The sequence below is a fragment of the Ambystoma mexicanum genome, chromosome 6q, assembly GCF_040938575.1.
Source record: "Ambystoma mexicanum isolate Mex_15411 chromosome 6q, UKY_AmexF1_1, whole genome shotgun sequence".
Lineage (NCBI taxonomy): Eukaryota > Metazoa > Chordata > Amphibia > Caudata > Ambystomatidae > Ambystoma > Ambystoma mexicanum.
The window spans coordinates 898593134-898610675 of NC_090937.1; positions in this window are offsets into that span (position 1 = coordinate 898593134).

The window sequence follows — 17542 nt, forward strand, 5'->3', positions numbered from 1 at the left end:
GCAGATATGCAACTCGGTCTAGGATTCTTAGAAGGAAGGGAACAGTCGTAATTGGCCTGTAGTTAGTTGAAGTGTTGGGATCAAGGTCGTTTTTTTTTAGGAGAGGCATATCCCAATCTTCCTTGTGGTTGTTTTGGACTTGGTTAGACATGAAGGAGGAATTTATCAGAGTAGCGATGAAAGAGGCCAGGTCTTTGGCACCTTACTTAATGATAGAGGATGGACAGAAATCACCCTGACAGTGGGAGGGTTTTAATGTTTTGATACTGTCTTCCACTTCCTTCGGCATTACTTGGGAGAATGCGAAAGGTGTGCATTGTGGATGACTCTTTTCAGTCACAGGTTTAGGGCGGTGGAACCTTGAGAGGCTGTTTTTTTTAGATTCGATCTTGCTTTGTAATAGGGTGATTTTGTCAGCTAAAGCTTGTTGGATCTTACTGCACCAGGCCGCGTCCTTGGAGCAGTCCTGTGATGGAGGTGCTGGAGATTCGAGCTCTGTCATGATGTTGAAGGTCCTTGAACTTAGATGCGTCCAGGATATTGTTGATAAGTGGTTGAAGACTATTGATTGAGATGTTACGGCAGTTTCGGGAGAGTGTGGTGGAGCTGAGATGACATTGGGGGGATGTTTTCTTGGATGGAGAAGGAAATGAAGTGGTGGTTCGACCATGCCACTGGTTCATTTTGGAGGATCGTGACGGAGCAGTTAAGGTCGGACACCCAGTCCAAGGTTTGCCTTTGGAGAGAGTTGGTTTGGTGATTCTGTGTTTGAAACCCAGTTAGGTGATGGAATTTTCCACGGCTAATGCTTGTGGGCCATTAGGGTCATGAAAACCTATGTTGAGGCATCCTAAGAGGATGGTTTGTGATCCAAGTTTGGTATTGGACGAGAGGAGGTTAATGATGTCTTCGTCGAAGGAAGAGGTTGGTCCTGGAGGACGGTAAATGAGGTGCATAAGTACGGTTTGGGTGGGCAAGAGTGTGAGTTTGGCTGATAAGAGTTCTGCAGAAGGAAGGCTAGTGAGGGAGGTGGCTCTAAGACCTAGATGGGTTTTTGAGATGAAGACCACTCCTCCTCCTTTGCCTAAGTTTCTGTTAGTTCTGATGATAGTATAACCTTCTGGCAGGGCTAGTGATAGAGCTGGGTCTGCTGCGGGGTGGAGCCATGTTTCAGTGATAGCCAGGAAGTCCAGAGATTTTGGTAGTGTGGGAAACTGGTGAGCGAGCATTGATGAGTGCTTTTTGATGGTGGAGAGCAGAGGACCGGGTGAGGGTTCTTCTATACTTGAGTTGGATAGGTGTAGAGGGGTGGTAGATGGTGGAGGGGCTGGCTGCTGAGTTTAGAGGAGGTTGGTTTAGAAGAGGGTGGTTGAGGATGTTTGGGAGCTGAAGCTACGCAGGAGGTTTAGTTATGTTTATGGGGCATAGGTGGGGAAACTTGATTGCTTAACCTTGGAATAGCTTTGTGGTTAGAAAATCGAGAGCCTAGTCTCAAGGTTCTGATGTTAACGGGCAATGGGATAAGTGGCTTAGGTGGAACTGCAAAGGGCTGTATCCATTCAGTAGGGCTGACAGACGAGGTAGTTGCAGACCTCATGGTGGCATCGACTGATGCACAACTGTTATTGGAGTGGAATGGTGGTAGGAAGTTGGTTGGGGTGATGGACTGGAATAGCGGTAGGAAGGAGGCCATTGTGAGTGTAACATGTGGAATGACGTCATGGTGGAAAGTATAAGGTATCCTATGGAGGATTGGCACAAGATTATTTCTATAGGCAGTAGATATGCTATATCAAGCAGAGGGTGGAATTGGAGGGATTTTTAGGGCTTTATACACTAAATAGGACGCAGCAAGGCAGATAATGCAATGTAAGGATAAGTTGACAAGGTTTGGCATAATAGGTGGGTACTATTAGAGCAATATGAGCACGAGAGTGATGGCTTAGAATTAAGTACAAAGATGCCTCTAGGATTTGGTGCAGCGAGCAAGCCTGCTACAGGGCGCTGGGCGCTGTGTAGGCAGTGTGAGCGACAGTCAGGCGGGCTAACAATGAGGGGGTCTAGAAGCTAGTGCAATGAGGCAGGGTTTGATATATTAAGGCAACGAGCAGACCTGCTCATAGGCACGAAGGGCAGATACTTCCTATTCATTTGTATAGTGGATGGGAGGCAGTGCATTAATTAGTCTATAAAGGACAGGCACAACAGGGCATGCAATGAACAGGTGCTCGTCCACAAGGCCTGTGGTACGACCTGATATACAGGTTTAGTAAGTAGAATCCAGATACAAATTTGGAAACAATGTACAGCAGAACAAAACAGATCAGATAGATCAGATAATAACACCGGGCATATACCGGTTTGACAGGTTAAATCAAAATACAAAATCAGAAACAGTGAAAGGCAGAGCAAGACAACGCAAATAATGGTGCAGGCCAAATACAGGCTTGGCGGGTTAAATCAAAATATAAATTCAGAAACAGTGAAAAGCAGAGCAAAACAAAGCACATAGTAGCACAAGGCACAGATACAGTTAGAGAGGGTTGGTGGATCTAGGGAATGATTGTAGCAATGTTAATCACCCTGATGATGGTCATGAATAGGGTTGTGGGTCTCGTGGGGGTATGAGAGCACGGTATGACTGTGCGATAGCGCCGGAAGTGGGCTGTACAATGAGGAGGTACACCAGAGACAAGGAGTAGGGCGGAACGTCGTGACACGCGGGTCGGCATCAGGGGTAATGGTGCTGGTGATGCGGCTCACGAGGGCCGGGCAACTTAATTGGCAATGGGAAACAGGGCAGATAGTGAGCATGTACTTTTCAGACGGCTCCGGACAGGCTTGGACAGGTGATAACCTTGCAGTGGAGGGCCTTTCAGGAGGTGGGCCCGCTCTCGCATCCGGTCTCGGGTTGGTCAACATATGGAATACTGCAGCCAATTGGAAATCAGGGCAGCAAGTAGTTGGGCTGCTTGGAGGATATCAATTTGATATCAACATTTTTGACAAAAAGTAACACAGGCTTCACAGGTGCAGGGCAGCAGAGAAAGAGTACTGGCAGCAACTAGGTATTTGAAGCACAATAATGGCAGAATAATGCCACCAATTATCACGCTGGATGTGCTAAGAGTAATCTTAACAGGGATTCCGTCGGAACGTGGTGCAGCCTGATGGCTTACTTCGAGGAGCTGGAGAGAGATGTGTGCTGCGTGGCGCTGCTCCGACAGCTTTGTGGAACTCCTGCTCCTCCGATGGCCTCTCCCGAACAGAACCGATATATAAATATATATATATACATTGGTGCATCGCCTGCAATCTATTCACTATGTAGCCAGCCCTATTACTTAATCTATTTGCGTTACTGCGCCTGTACATTTTCTTAACGGTTTTGCATCTTCTTCAGTGCTTCTCCGTATGTGCAATCTTCATCTTGCTCCTGAAATTTGCTCACTTTGCTACTTCGTCAACAGATTCTATAAAGTCTATATTCTTTCTTCATTTGCATCTCTTCTGAGTGCATCACTTTTGCTTTATGTGATATCACCCGTCCTCTCTTTCATTCATTTTCATAATTCTTCTGGAATTTCCTTCAGAAGACCGTCATTTCTCTGCAGATACATATAGGGTTCTCTCAATGGATACCTTGTTTCAAGGATTTTTCGCGATATAGGCAACATTATTGGCTTTGCGGTTGCCAACATATAGGCCGAATATGTGCAGAACTTCCGGTATAGGTACTTGGCTCCTCCTCTACAGTGTCTTGAAATGAAACACAACATGTGAAAGTACTTCTTTCAACACTTCATCCTTGTTATGCATTTTCTCAGACACTGTATTTCGCAACTGAAACATTTAGACAATCTACTGACAGAAGGAATGGCAAAACTGCTTTGTTCATATAGTAAAGCAATGGGCAAATGAAGACAAAATCATTGCTACCTGTCCCACACCTCAGCAAGGTCTCATTATATAGGTCTGAGCTCAGCACAGACACGCCTCCATGCCAGGGGTCTTTTCCCTAGCCAGCCATTCTAGTGGTCTTGTTGACTTTTGACTAACTAGTTATTGTCCTCTGCCCCTGTAATTACTCTAGCAACTGTGCTGCACCATGCCAGTCTGTGTGTAAAACTCAGTGAGTTGGCAACCTGACGCACAAGTGAGTTCTGGTGCATATTGGTGCACTCCATGCTGCAGAGAAAACAGGGAATGTTCACAGCTTAACAAGACTATTTGTCCGCTGAGTTGCCCTGTCTGCAGAGGGGCAACAAAGCCATCTTCATACCTGCACTCACACAGATACATGTACATGCCTGATGAATAAATGAGCTTCACCAAACAATGAACATACCTGGCTCTTGCCCAAACAACACATCTGAGACCCCAATCCTGCAGCATCAGTATCGCCAGTTGCTACAGTAGCATTGTGACTCACTGTTATTCATGATACTGGCTAACTAGAACAGCAATGGCGGTAGTGGCATGGCTGACACTTCTGTTGCATGTTGTGTGGCTAAGACTGTCATTTAAAAAATAAAAATTCAGAAAAACAACATCATAATTGAACTGAGTCTGAAGAATAAGCCAGAGTGTTTAGAAATAGGTTCTGGGGCTCAACTCTGGCAAACACTCAATTGTAATTTCAACTCTGCAACTGGTGTAGGAAATTAAAAAAAGTGAAAGCAACCTTGGTAGCAGAAATAAATAACAGCCCACAACACAAAAGCCACACTTTTGATAAGAAAAAGTTAAATGATAAGCAACAAACGTTGCTTTCGATTATAATTTTCCAAAACTCCAAATATATCTATTGTTTATATTGTGATCTAAAACGGTATTTAATGTTTCCTACAGTTACTATAAACTATCTCTGTGATATTTTAAAAAGTTGATCGCTTCTTAGGGGTTTAAAACACAGCAGAAAGTGCATGTTTATCATTTCTCTTGTTGTAAACAGATGTATTGACAGTGTGCATCTCCTATTTAACTTGACGTTATAACATCTATAGCTAATAAATCATAAATCATAAATAAGATAGCAACGTTAGCAGGACCATTTCTGCAGGGGAGAGCTATGGCCACGAACTCAGCTGGCGGTCCTTACCTAATTAGCAAGGGGCTTACCCAAGCACAAGCAAAACGCTCAACCTATAAGTCGTACTGGGGTTAGTGAGGAAATGGGCCAGTTCATCTGGGCCTATTGTGCACGGAACGCACTTTAATAGCTGTGGGGTAGGAATAGAGGCACAATAAGAAGTTCTTTCGTTGGGGACAGGAACAATGCTATTGGTCTTGGCCATAGGTGGCAAGATCTATTTAATTTCATTTATTTCCTATTGCACTCAAAGAAGGCCACCAGCCAGGTCCTCCACAAAGGTAGTATGCTAAGCCCACCAAAGGATCCACTCTAATGACCAATACATCATCTTGAGAGACCTAAGAAAACAACATCAAACAAAATCGTCTGAGACTAAGGTATGTATAATACGTACCATGTCTCTGGTCACATGCCACAGGCACGGCTCCCCATCCATGCACTCTGGAATGCAGCTATGGCTGTGCAAATCCAGTCTAGCAGCTCGCATAGCCTTTCACACTGAACCTCCTGATGTACATGAACACATCTGCCAATAGTATATAGCAGCGACATAAGTAAAAATGTGGTGGAGCTAGGCATACATTGAGTCTCCTGCTCTAGAACACTATCCTAAACCAGCAACAGCACCCACCCATGTACCTGACCTCTGCTACTAACTGGGGCCCAGCCAGCCCTCCTAAGTCCTTACCTGGCTGAATGCACACACGCATCTTGACATTAACTCTTAGAATCTCCAACAGAGGGACTTCGGTGCCTGAGGGCGTTCCAACCACAAAGCGCATTGAGGCCATTCAAATGGGGAAATGGTGCTGTATAAATGATGACTATAATACAATAAAATATTAGTATCCAGTCAAAATACACAGCTTGGAATCTTTTCTGAAATTAGACACTGCAATGAGAAGGAATTTACAATGAAATTCTACTTAATTTGCATTAAGAGTACCTTAAACAATGGGCCTCATTACGAGTTTGGAGGTAGCCATGGTGCTATTAGCGTCATGGCTGCTTCCAAACCCGTGTCCGGATAGTCGGAATGGGGACTTACTGGTTCATTCCAACCTTGGAGGAACCAGTAAGTCCCCATTCTGAAAACTATTCCCCATTCCCATTCGAGTCCCCATAGGGCTCAATGGGGAAAAGCTAATAACTGGCCCGCAAATAGCAGGCCCGTTATTAGCTCCATGGTCCCTTAGCGGCTCCGGCTAAGGGCGGCTGGTAAAACCAGCCGGCCTTAGTGGGACCCGCTAAGGGACCTCGGAATGCGGCAGTAGGGGGTTAATGGCACCGGCATCCTTACCGGTGCCGTTAACCCCCTACCGCCGTACTCGTAATGAGGCCCAATGTATGCATTATTCCGGTGGAGGTACAATTTTTTTTTTTTAAATATATTTCTTTTTTTCTGGTTTCATACAATAATATATTTTGAGTAGGCAGTTTCAATGAGCCAGAATGACTTAAATGGATTGGGATTTACAATGCATTTCACATTTTCGCATTGCAAAAATAGTTTATCCAAATTGTTGTTCATTCATACAGACATAATGACAAAATCCCATCAAATGTGCAAATGCTGTACTTTTGCACCCTTACAATACAGCTTAGACCCAGGTGGATAGACCTGGGTTCTAGGGATAAAAAAGTGTCTCAAACAATGGACAGTCCACAGCATAAAATGTGGTCCAGAGACACCTCGGGGTCCGGAGACACATTCTAGACAACTCTGCTGTGTGCTCATTGTCTCTTAGATGAAACTCTGAACCCCTTATTAAAATATATCCCTGTAGTTGATAGTCAACCACGTACAAATCTCTGGACCTCATTTACAAAGTGTTTTCCAATGGGCTGGTGCCATTGTAAAAGGCTTTTGTAAATCAGATCCTATTTGTGCAGATTGCTGATGAGCAACTAATTGTGGTTTTGCAGAGTATTTTTCAAGCAAAATTAATCTGTGTCAGTCTATGTTGCTTTCCAGTTAGGATATTCCTTATGAAACTCCTGGGTTTGGACATCTAAAGTGGGGTGTAGGCATAGTGCGGAAGGGAAATGCATTATAATTTGACTCACTTTCAGCATAGTTTACTTTTGGCAAGACATTCTGGATTAATGTGTGCACAAGTCTCGATTTCCCAGCCAAACAGACTATCTCTTCATCACACCCACTTCTTCTCTCCTGACTAACTTCCTTACTCTGCTACCTCTCGTAAGCTTGGTGTCATTGACCCATTACACACTGTATCGCTCTTCGTCTGCAAATCTGTCACTGCATCAAGACTCAACCTCCTCAGTATCAGAAACAGCTGTCATATTCTTTCTTTCAATACTGTATTACAGCTAATGTCCACCTTTGTACTTTCTACATCTGACTACTGTGCTAATCTCCTCCATGACTTTCCCAACTATGCTTTTTCACCTATGGCAAGCTCTGGCAAACTCTTCAACTTTGTGGTCTGCACACTCTTCAACTTCGCACGCTTTACCACTACCTCCTCTGCCCGTCACTTGATTGGCTGGCTATCAAGGAAACAAAGGGCTAAGAATAAACCACTTCTCATCATCCTCAAATCTATCCATGGAATGGACCCACCCTACCTACTTGATCATATCACTCCCTGCTGTCCTCCTCGCTTGTTAGAATCATCCTCAGCTCACCTCGCTGCCCCGACTTGAGACACCGGTGCTACGTCTCATTTCCGCTCTCTCTCTCCTCACTACCCTTTTCTGGAATGCTCTTCCTCTCCCTTTATGTACGGCAATTCTTCCACTATTTAAATCCAACCTCAAACCTCTACTTATTTCTGAAGAACCTGTTTCCTAGCATTCTATGCTACTGCTTCACCCTGTTTAACACCCTCCCTACCCTTCATGGACAACCCTCCAGCACATTTCCTTCAGCCCTCTATCCTTAATTCAGCAATTTCTCCACCATATCATTCCTATATTCTGCTGTCCTGTCCTTGTCCCTGGTTTATGTTTCCGTCTCCCCTGCAACATCTGGTCTTCAAGTCACATTCTCTCACCCCATTGTAAAGGACACATGTCCTCCGCTCTGTTATCAATAGTAAATTATGTGTTTTTGTGTCATAAATGCATTGCTTTTCTGTGATTTTTATACCCAACAAAATATATTTTTCCGAGTTCATCAATCAGCTTCTGCAAAAAATGCATATGGAGATAATATAGGGACTAGTGGCTTAAGTGTGTATGTTCAAAGTATAGAAAATGAGAAATAAACCAATAGGTCCTAATCGAAAGAAAAACATAATAATATATTCATATGTGTCTGGGTTGGTTTTCTGAGGTTGCGGATACTCGTGTACCATGTGTTTTGTATTTTAATGGATTTTGAAACGTAAGGCCTTGTATTAATAAATGCATGTGTAACGCTAGAGAACATGTAAATATTGTGTGACAGAGGTACGCCGCATAGATGGTGGTAGACTGTTAAGGCAAACCAGTGATTAACTACTGTAATAGCTATGTGAAATAATGGAAGCCATTGCATTGGTTCCGCAGACTTTTGGATGACAACAACGGAATGGAGGACAAATTGGTTTCCTTTATGGAAACATTCTAGACACCTTCCTCTATTAAGTTAGGGCTACAACGTAGGCACATTGTTGACCTTGAACATAGATACACAGGCATTTATGAGTACATAAATACATGCCGAGCGGTCCCCAAGATGATGAGTCCATCGCCAGTCTGTGAACCAGTGAACTGATCATAATTTAGGTGACAGCACTAGCAGGCAAAGTTATCATACTCGTCTAGATTGGAAAAGCTGCAGAATCTTTATGGGATTTTGGAAAGTCCATTATTATCCAGCCAGAATTCTAAATGCTTCTTAGACAAACTGCTTACTGCAATCGTCTGTGGCTAATGCATTCTTCACACTGCTATGGGCAAATGCGCTTGGAAGAAGTGGCCATGATGGAATAAATGACTGTCTTAAAACAATCTATGTGAGCTGCCAAGAAAGAGCTGAGCTGGTCTTCTCAGTGTTTAGACAGACTGCATTTGAGATGAGATGTATAAAAAGGCTGAGTCGTAGGGGAAGGGATTATTTGTTTTTCTACTAGGTCAGGGACAATCTCATTCTATTGGACACTGACACAAATTATGCAAACGATGTGTGCATTGGTTTGTCATGGATCCACACGTTCCAGTCCCTTGTCTCTGGGAAAAAGCTCACGCTGATGCAAAGTACATCCTGATGCAGACTTTAACTTACAATGGGACACGTAAACTTTCTTTCTATTCCCAATGCTCCAGTGATGGATACATATTTATTTTTCAATTATTATTAGGGTGCAGAGAAGGGAAGCCATGGGTAGCAGTGAGGCTTGGAGGGAGACAAACGGTTCCCTTTAGGAGGTGCTGGTGTGTTTGTTAGCACTCTCAAAAGCAACCAGGGTATATTCACAGGCAATTAAAATGCTCTCTCTGGGTGCAGAGAATAGTCATGGGACACGTGGGGAAATCTGTCAAGCCTTACTCTCACAGAGATGTATTGGGCCCATGAACCTTCTCTCTGGAAGTGGGGTGGACAAATAAAACACCCAGATCACCACATGGGTCCCCATGGGTAGCAGCCAATCACAACCCTTGGCTGTGAGAGGGAGGCACTTGGCTGACCAAAATGTGTAGGGAGCAGGAGACCTCACAATTTAGTCATTCAGAGAATGACTTGGTTCTTTTTCACATATGATTTCCTTCGTGTGAAATGTAACTTTATATTGTATGTATGAGGCATGACTGGGAATTATAAAGCGCAAACCTAGCTGGAAAGCAGCAGAAGGTTCATAAAGGGGACACACCCACATATTTACAAGCAGGGTGAAGTGGCTGCAGGGAAGCTGGGATGGGCAGGGCAGCAGAGATCTGTGGGCATTCCAGAGTAGGGGAAATAGGATTGAGTGCAGCAATTGGTGAGATGGTCTTTGAAGAAAATATTCTTAGTTCCTTTCTGAGGAGGAGGATGGGGATGAGGAGGTCATTCTTATCTGAACGAGTAACATATTGCAGAGACAGGATGCTTGCATGGTTCCCTCTCGCAGCCCTTTGCTTTCGGCCTGGTTATAGTGTGACCTCTGGTGGTACACTGGCCTCCAAAGATGTTGATGTCGTTGGCCATTTAGAGTGGTGTTTTGGTTGTGACTGCCTTGTAGGTGATGCAAGCAGTCGTGTGCATAATGCTTGCTTGAAGGGGAAGAACGTGCAGCTCCTTAAGGATGCAGTGATATGCAGAGACATCATTTGGGGGTTGCTAAGGGTCACAGCTGTGACTACCAGCAATTCCCTTGCAATCCCTGCCACTGCCTGTGTGACGCCTGGTTAAGGATCACAGAGAGCAATGCTAGTCTGTGCCGGGAGCAGGGTTGCAGGGATGCTGCTCCCAGGACCGGCAGGCAGGAATAATCTTGTTTTTTCATCTTTAACGTTTAAACTAACTTTGGCTCCGGATATTAGTTACTGGGCCTCATTACACGGTAGGCGGTAGGGTTTTACCGGTACCGGTAAAATACCGGTACCGGTAAATCCCTGCCGCCTTACTACGAGGTCCCTTAGCGGGTTGGAGTTTTAACGCCTGCTTTTTGCAGGCGTTAAATACCAACCCGCTAAGGGACCTCGGAGCTAATTACGGCACCGCTAAATTGCGGTGCCGTAATTAGCGCCTTCCCCATTCCCATTGAGCCCTATGGGGCAGAAATGGGAATGGGGAAGGGCAATGGCGGAAGGGGGATTTACCGCCCCTCCAACCTTGGAATGGGGCGGTGAATCCCCTTTCCGCCAAGGCGGTGCCGGTATTTTACCGGCATGAGCCATGGCGCTAATTGCGCCATGGCTCACAGCCTACCGTGTAATGAGGCCCACTGTGTACTTGAGCGCAGCGAGGCACTCTTGCTGATGGAAACACATTTTTCAAATGTGCCTGGATGGCCCCTCTGATGCACAGCCGCACATCTGTGCACTAGAGTAGAGGCGACAGCCAGAGACTGCTGTTTAATTTTCTCCATTCAGCCGGGTAAAAAGAAAACACGTGTTCCTTAGCGTTGGCCCGCTTTTATAAGGAGTCTTCCTACAGGTATTTATTGTGTTAACACAGTGAAGTTTCTATTCATTAAAAATGGTAACGTTAAAAATGTTCATAAAATAGGCTTAAGACCAAAAACACGTCAACATCAGTAAATATAATTAATTTCACATTTCTATTAAGAGACAAACCTGGGTCACAAGTGATGGTTCCAAGAGCAAGCTAAAGGGAAATGCAGCCAATGCTGTTCACTATAAACATACAATATTGTATAATCTACCAAGCTTTTTTCTTAGAGCACACTAAACAGAGTACTTGTGCTTCGAAGTTGCTCTTTGCACATGTGCAAAAATTAGCAGCATTGGGTTAGTCCCTTACCTTGTGCTCTAAGCAATTTCTCCAGGGGCCTGTGTGCTTGGCATAGTATCACCACTACAACTTTAAGAGGGGAACGATCCTGCACACGTGGTATTGATTGTGGGACTCACTGATCGATGTGTTCATGCACCTGCAGGATATTGTGAGTTGTGTCTTCTCTGAACTCTGACCATGGTATTTATATTAAAAATACATTGCTGGTTTAAACACCACTTAATTGTTATTTTCAAAGTATTTTTGAATGTCATATATACTATTTGAATGTTGTTTTCTGGCCACTGCAGCCTGGACTAGGGCTTCTTCATCATGGGCCTCTATTGTGTCTTTCCCCTCCCACCCCCCAGGTCAGAAGTTGCCGGTCCTACCATGCCGCAGAGGCAGTGAGGAACGAAAAGTGAAGAGGGCTCTGACGAGAGCCCTTCTTTAGTTCCAGCAACACACTTGCATGTGCCAATATTTTCCAAGCTAGAAAGTCTGCTTCCTTTAGACCTCTACTCCTGGAGCACCCCTGACTTAGAGGTGGCTGAATGGGGTCTGAGCATGTCATGCTCGACTTTGCAAATAAGCGCAACTCCAATGAGAGCTTGGGTTGCTTGGCAACTAAGAAAACATCTGTATGTTTGCCTGCCATGCACGGGCTCACACGTGTAGACAGGAGTCCCAGCAGGCCTCCTTCTTGCCAGACCTCTCTGGATGTTTTATGAGCCAGGCTAGAGTGTTAGGTGCTCTGGGGGGGCTCTCAATTGGGTGATATCAGTAGGTTCAAGTTAAACAACCTTTCATCTTATATTTTTTAAAGAGCAATACAATGATAACACCGAATAGGGGGCAGCTGAAGATGTGTCATTAATGAACACAAAGAAAGGCAGCAAGTGGGTTAACAGCTGCAGATTAACACAGTGCTGGTAGCGAGTAGGGAGCTGAAACACTAAATGCCCCCTGAAAAGCTAGCATTTGCTCTTTGTCAGGAAGGTGCTACTGCAAGCGAAACAGCAACAATGTGATAATAATGCTGCTGGATGCTGGACATCAGCGAAATATGACTGGGATGGGCATGAGGAAGACAGTGGCCCTCATTACGACCCTGGCGGAATTCGCGGTGCTAAATGCACCGCGGAGCACGGCGGAAAGCCGCCGATAGCGCCATGGGGGTTGGCGGATTTACCACCCCATGCCGACCTTGGCGGAGCGGTAAATCCCCAATTCCCATTTTGCCCTTCCCCATTCCCATTCTTGCCCCATAGGGTATAATGGGAGTGGGGAAGGCGTTAATTACGCCACCGTAAAGTACGGTGGCGTAATTAACAACGAGGTCCCTTAGCGCCATGGATTTCTCCGCCCGGTAAAACCAGGCGGAGAAAGGCTCCATGGCGCTACGGGAACTCGTAGTAGGGCGGACGGGTCCGCCGCGAATAACGCTGGCGGAAACCCACTCCGCCAGGGTCGTAATGAGGGCCAGTGTTTCATGTTAATGAATTAAACACATGTGTTGCTGTGCCATACGACTGCTGACATGGGGCTGCTGCCTGGGCACTCCTGAGGCTCAGCACCAGTTCAACTGAAAAATCACCAAATATATGCAATGCTTTGAAAGCCACATGACTGGCAGTCAAGAACTATGAAAGTTATCCCACGTGCACTGCAGACGGAAGGGAACCTCTGTTTCAGCAATAGTGCACTTTCTCTGTCCTCATATTAATTCCTGGCCTCTATATTTGTTCGACCACTTTTCGCGATTTGGCCACACCTCATGCTGCCCTTGGTTTTAAGGTGCTTGTAGTTGTTATGGATTGGTAGCCACAACCCTGCATACATGACCGTACAGCTGCCAATTGGCACAGTCTCATGTGTGACACCTGAGGCAGTGCTGCTTTTGTACATTGCATGCTTAGGCTTGTAGTCTTATTCTTTAAATGGGAGAAATGTAAATACAATTCCCAGCATTCAAAATCAGGTCTGTCTGAAGGGCTCATGAATTACAAGTGTCCAATTGGCAGGACCAGGTGCAGGTGCTGTGCACAGAGGCAAGTGCTGGACCTCTATGCCTTGAAGCAGAGAAAGCTGCTGTCCTTCCCCAGGGGATGTATAACCTGCAGGTCCCCATTCATGGATTTCCATTTTCTTGGAAGGAGAACGGGTACAGTCAGAATTATCTCAGAGAGGTTTGTGCATATGTGTTGGTGGAGTATAATGACTCAGCTCAAAGGTGGAATGTAACTTACTTAAGATGTGACTTGGAAGTAATGGGGGCACTGCCTTTCCCCGCTCTTCCCTTCTTTCCCCACTAGTATTCTAGTCTGCCCTCTGTGGGCAGTGCATCCCATCTCCACACACGCTTTTGCTTCCTCCATCATGTGTTTCTCTCTCTCCTCTTTTGCTTAATTCCTTCCACCTGTCCCACCCCATTACATCTTTCTATTTCTACATCTCACACTGTTCCTCCACTGCATCAGTCCACTTCTCTTCTTTTCCCTTGCCCCATATAATCTGTCACTCTGAAATCTTCCTGCACTCTTTTTTTGATCTTACTCCCTCTTGTCTGCCTCCATCTCTCTATCATTGCCTCTCCATAACCTGGCATTACTGAGGCATTTGAGGCCATGCTTGGCATATCATAACACCAACTGGATGTATGAGGCTGTGCATCACCTATGGCAAAGAGAGGGTAAATATATAGCACACTAAATGGCATTTCTGGGGCATTTGAGGTTGCTCTTGATATATGATTGCAGCAATCACTCAGGGGGCTGTACATATGGTGTCTTCTACAATGCATAAAAGGCATTCACTGATCACTGAACAGAATTACTAGGGCATTTGAAGCTGCACTTCACATATGATGGCAGCCATTAGACATGTGAGGCTCCCCATTACATATTATAACTATATCAAGTGTATGACACATCAATTGATTTTGGATGACATTTCTCGGCATAGGTGGCTGCTCTTAGCATATGATTGAAGCAACTGGAAATCTACAGTTATAGCATACATATTCTGAATATATCTGCGTTGTATGGCTATAACAGGTATAAGATGGAAGTAGTCACAGATAGAGGCTGCATTGGCATACTGTATTATTGCAGCAACTGGAAATGAGGGTCTTTACATATCATATAATGATTGCTTAGTACATATGTTGCATTTTATGAATCGCAAGTGTGTGTATGTTGTTTACACTTGTGGGCAACTTCTGGTGATGTAAATAGGGCTAAATGGCTAAAGAAAGCACCAGGGTCAAAGATTGTGTGACATCACTTCTTGTGATGTCATTAGGCATGAGGTGTCACTTCCGCTACCCCTGGCATTGTGGTGAATTGACACCCCTGGTTATATGGTGAACAATTCTCAGTCCTGTGATGAGTTGTACTGCAACTTGCTTGGCAGCTTTCAGAAGGGAACACAATGGCATCTGATACTCCTCTAAGAAGGGAGTTGCCACCTTTTAGGCATGAGATAACATTGGATTGGACAAATCCTCTGAAACTTGGATCAGGGGTGAAAGGCAGAACAGCCCAAGTCAGTACCATGCTTCTCGTTTCTTATTTTTGTGATGTCTGGTTTAAATGAGAAGTCACAGCTGATTAGGTGAAAGTTGTGTGATGAATTGTATAGAGTCCTCGCCTTTTTGATTTGTGTTAATTTGATACAATGATGCAGGTAATTCCACCCCTGAAAGCGTAATCTGCTGATCAGATTCCTCTTTCATAAATTCCATGCCAAAAGCACTGAGTACACCTGTGCACTGCTGCATTAGTCTGATTGCAGCACCTGAACTAAGTGACACAGAGCAGGTCACAGGTGCCCGCTTGACAGCTAAAGCAGCAGTCAAAGTCACTGCAGCACCGGTGTGGCATTAAAGATATGCACCCCTGTTCGAAAATATCATGATTATGCGTACTCCATGCTGGTGGCAGGCTAAACTCTAATTATAAACCATACCTAAACTAGACCATGGTGCATGGCACTGCTCATAATCCAATTGCATGTCACACACGTGTCAGCCCCTGGGAATCAGCTCAGATGTGGAAGGTGATTTGGATTCAGTCCAAAAACCTGATATCCAAAATATAATGTAACCCTGTGACAGGTGTAGAAAGTATTTGATTAACATTGTTGCATTATAAATATACAGAAGGATGCTCTAGCTCATCCCGAACAGGTTGTTTTGTGACTACTAACAGTTGTATATAAGCCATCTCTCAGTATTACCATCACTAGTATTTATTTATTTGCATTTTTAAAGCGCTCACACGGTCCGCGGGCATCGAGACGCTCTTATAGGGTTTTTTTTTGTTTTAGTTACGTGTTTATAACACGCTTAAAGACCCAGAGGTCTTTAAGCGTGGACCCGGGGATCGAACCTGTGGTGCTTTGTGTCGTCTTGCTTCCCAGGCGAACACGTTCCCGCTGAGCTATCTTCCCAGGACGATGTTGATTTGATTCGTATTTCTTTATTAGACAACCTGTCCATTTAACTGGGAAATGAGAGTTGAGGACTACTTTGAAATTCAAAGTTCAGCAGAGTGCTTTTTGTAAGAGTGTGAAGTTTTTCAGCATTCGTTTCTGCAGTGGGCATTCATAAGGATAGAATCCCAAATGAGCACCAGCCGTCAAGAGAAGTCTGGCTGTTACACCCCCTTTCAGTACCCTTTTAATGTAGTCGTGTGTGTGGAAGGCGCACAGGGCATGCACCAGAGCCAGCGATCCCATGTGTGGATACAGTCCCTCCTGTGATTATATTCAATGAAGGGAAAGTGGATCCTGAATGCACCAGCTGCTTCTTATTGTTGCAGGTCTAAATAACAAGTTCCATGTGCCTCCGGAGCCAGAGTTGCTAATCAGCCAAGAGATGGAAGGGGAAATTACTCCTAAACCTGATTATATTTTTATGAGGTCCATGCACTATTTAAACGGTGCAATCAGAAGAGAGGAGATAAACATTGCCTAGAATATCTATTTATTTTTTAAATTAGCCCGAGCCAGCATGGAACAAATCTATTCGTCTCCAGCTGAAAAAATTACCAAGTGCTGAGCTCTACGCGATAACCTGCTTTGCGCAGATGTGAGGAGTGCAGACTGCAGGCTAATGTGACAGATTTGAGGGGCAGAAATAAACTCGGCACAGCGACGCTACACAGATGCAGCTGTTTCTGTTGGCGGATCCCCGCCACTCCTCTGGAACAGCTTTGGCTGAATTGCCTCATAGGGTACCAAAAAGTATAATCAAGAAATACAAGGTGCAATTTGCTCTCCTTGCAGCCCGTGCCTGGGGCATGTAGGTATGCAGTATTCGGCATGCTCTCCCATATTGTTTGAGAAGGTTCACACAGTCCTAACGTGCATGTTTTATTGGCAGATTTGGTTAGAGATCATATATTGGGCATATCTGTGCATTATGCTTAGCCGCTTTCCTTTGCAATTCATCATGGTGAGGGTGTTTGTGTGGTCAGCAATATACCCTACCTTATGTTTGGTCGTTGCAATTTGTGAATTACATGTAGCTTCCCTTCTGCAGTGGGAGATTCGTTTGAGCCGAGGAGTCATGTCCCATATTCGATACAGGCTTGGAGACTCCTACGACTGGAAAAGCATGCATTGGTATATCCTGCTTCTCAACCAGCCAAGAGGATCCACCTGTGCCATGAAAGCCATGCACATTCTCAAATCCTTATATTTGCAGAAAAGAGCAATCGGTCACCAAAAGTCCATATGCAATGCCTTTATTGCAGTTGCTTTTAGGAACGGGTGAACTGGTTTAGGCTAAACCTGAAATGCACACATTTTGAGCGTTTTTGAGTCCCACAAATCTTTCCAGCACAACTTGAGACTTATTCACTGTCATTCCCCAGAGAGCCTGCTAACTGCCCAAATTAGGCTGGCAGGCGCCCACATGGCATGTGCTGGAAATAGAAAAAAAATGTCAAACATCCTGGCATTTTGACGGTTCTGTAGAATGGGGGAAGGAGGCCCCAGGAAAGCATTGTGTACGTCAGAGGGGTTCGTTTGGATACTCAAAAGGCGCTCACCTG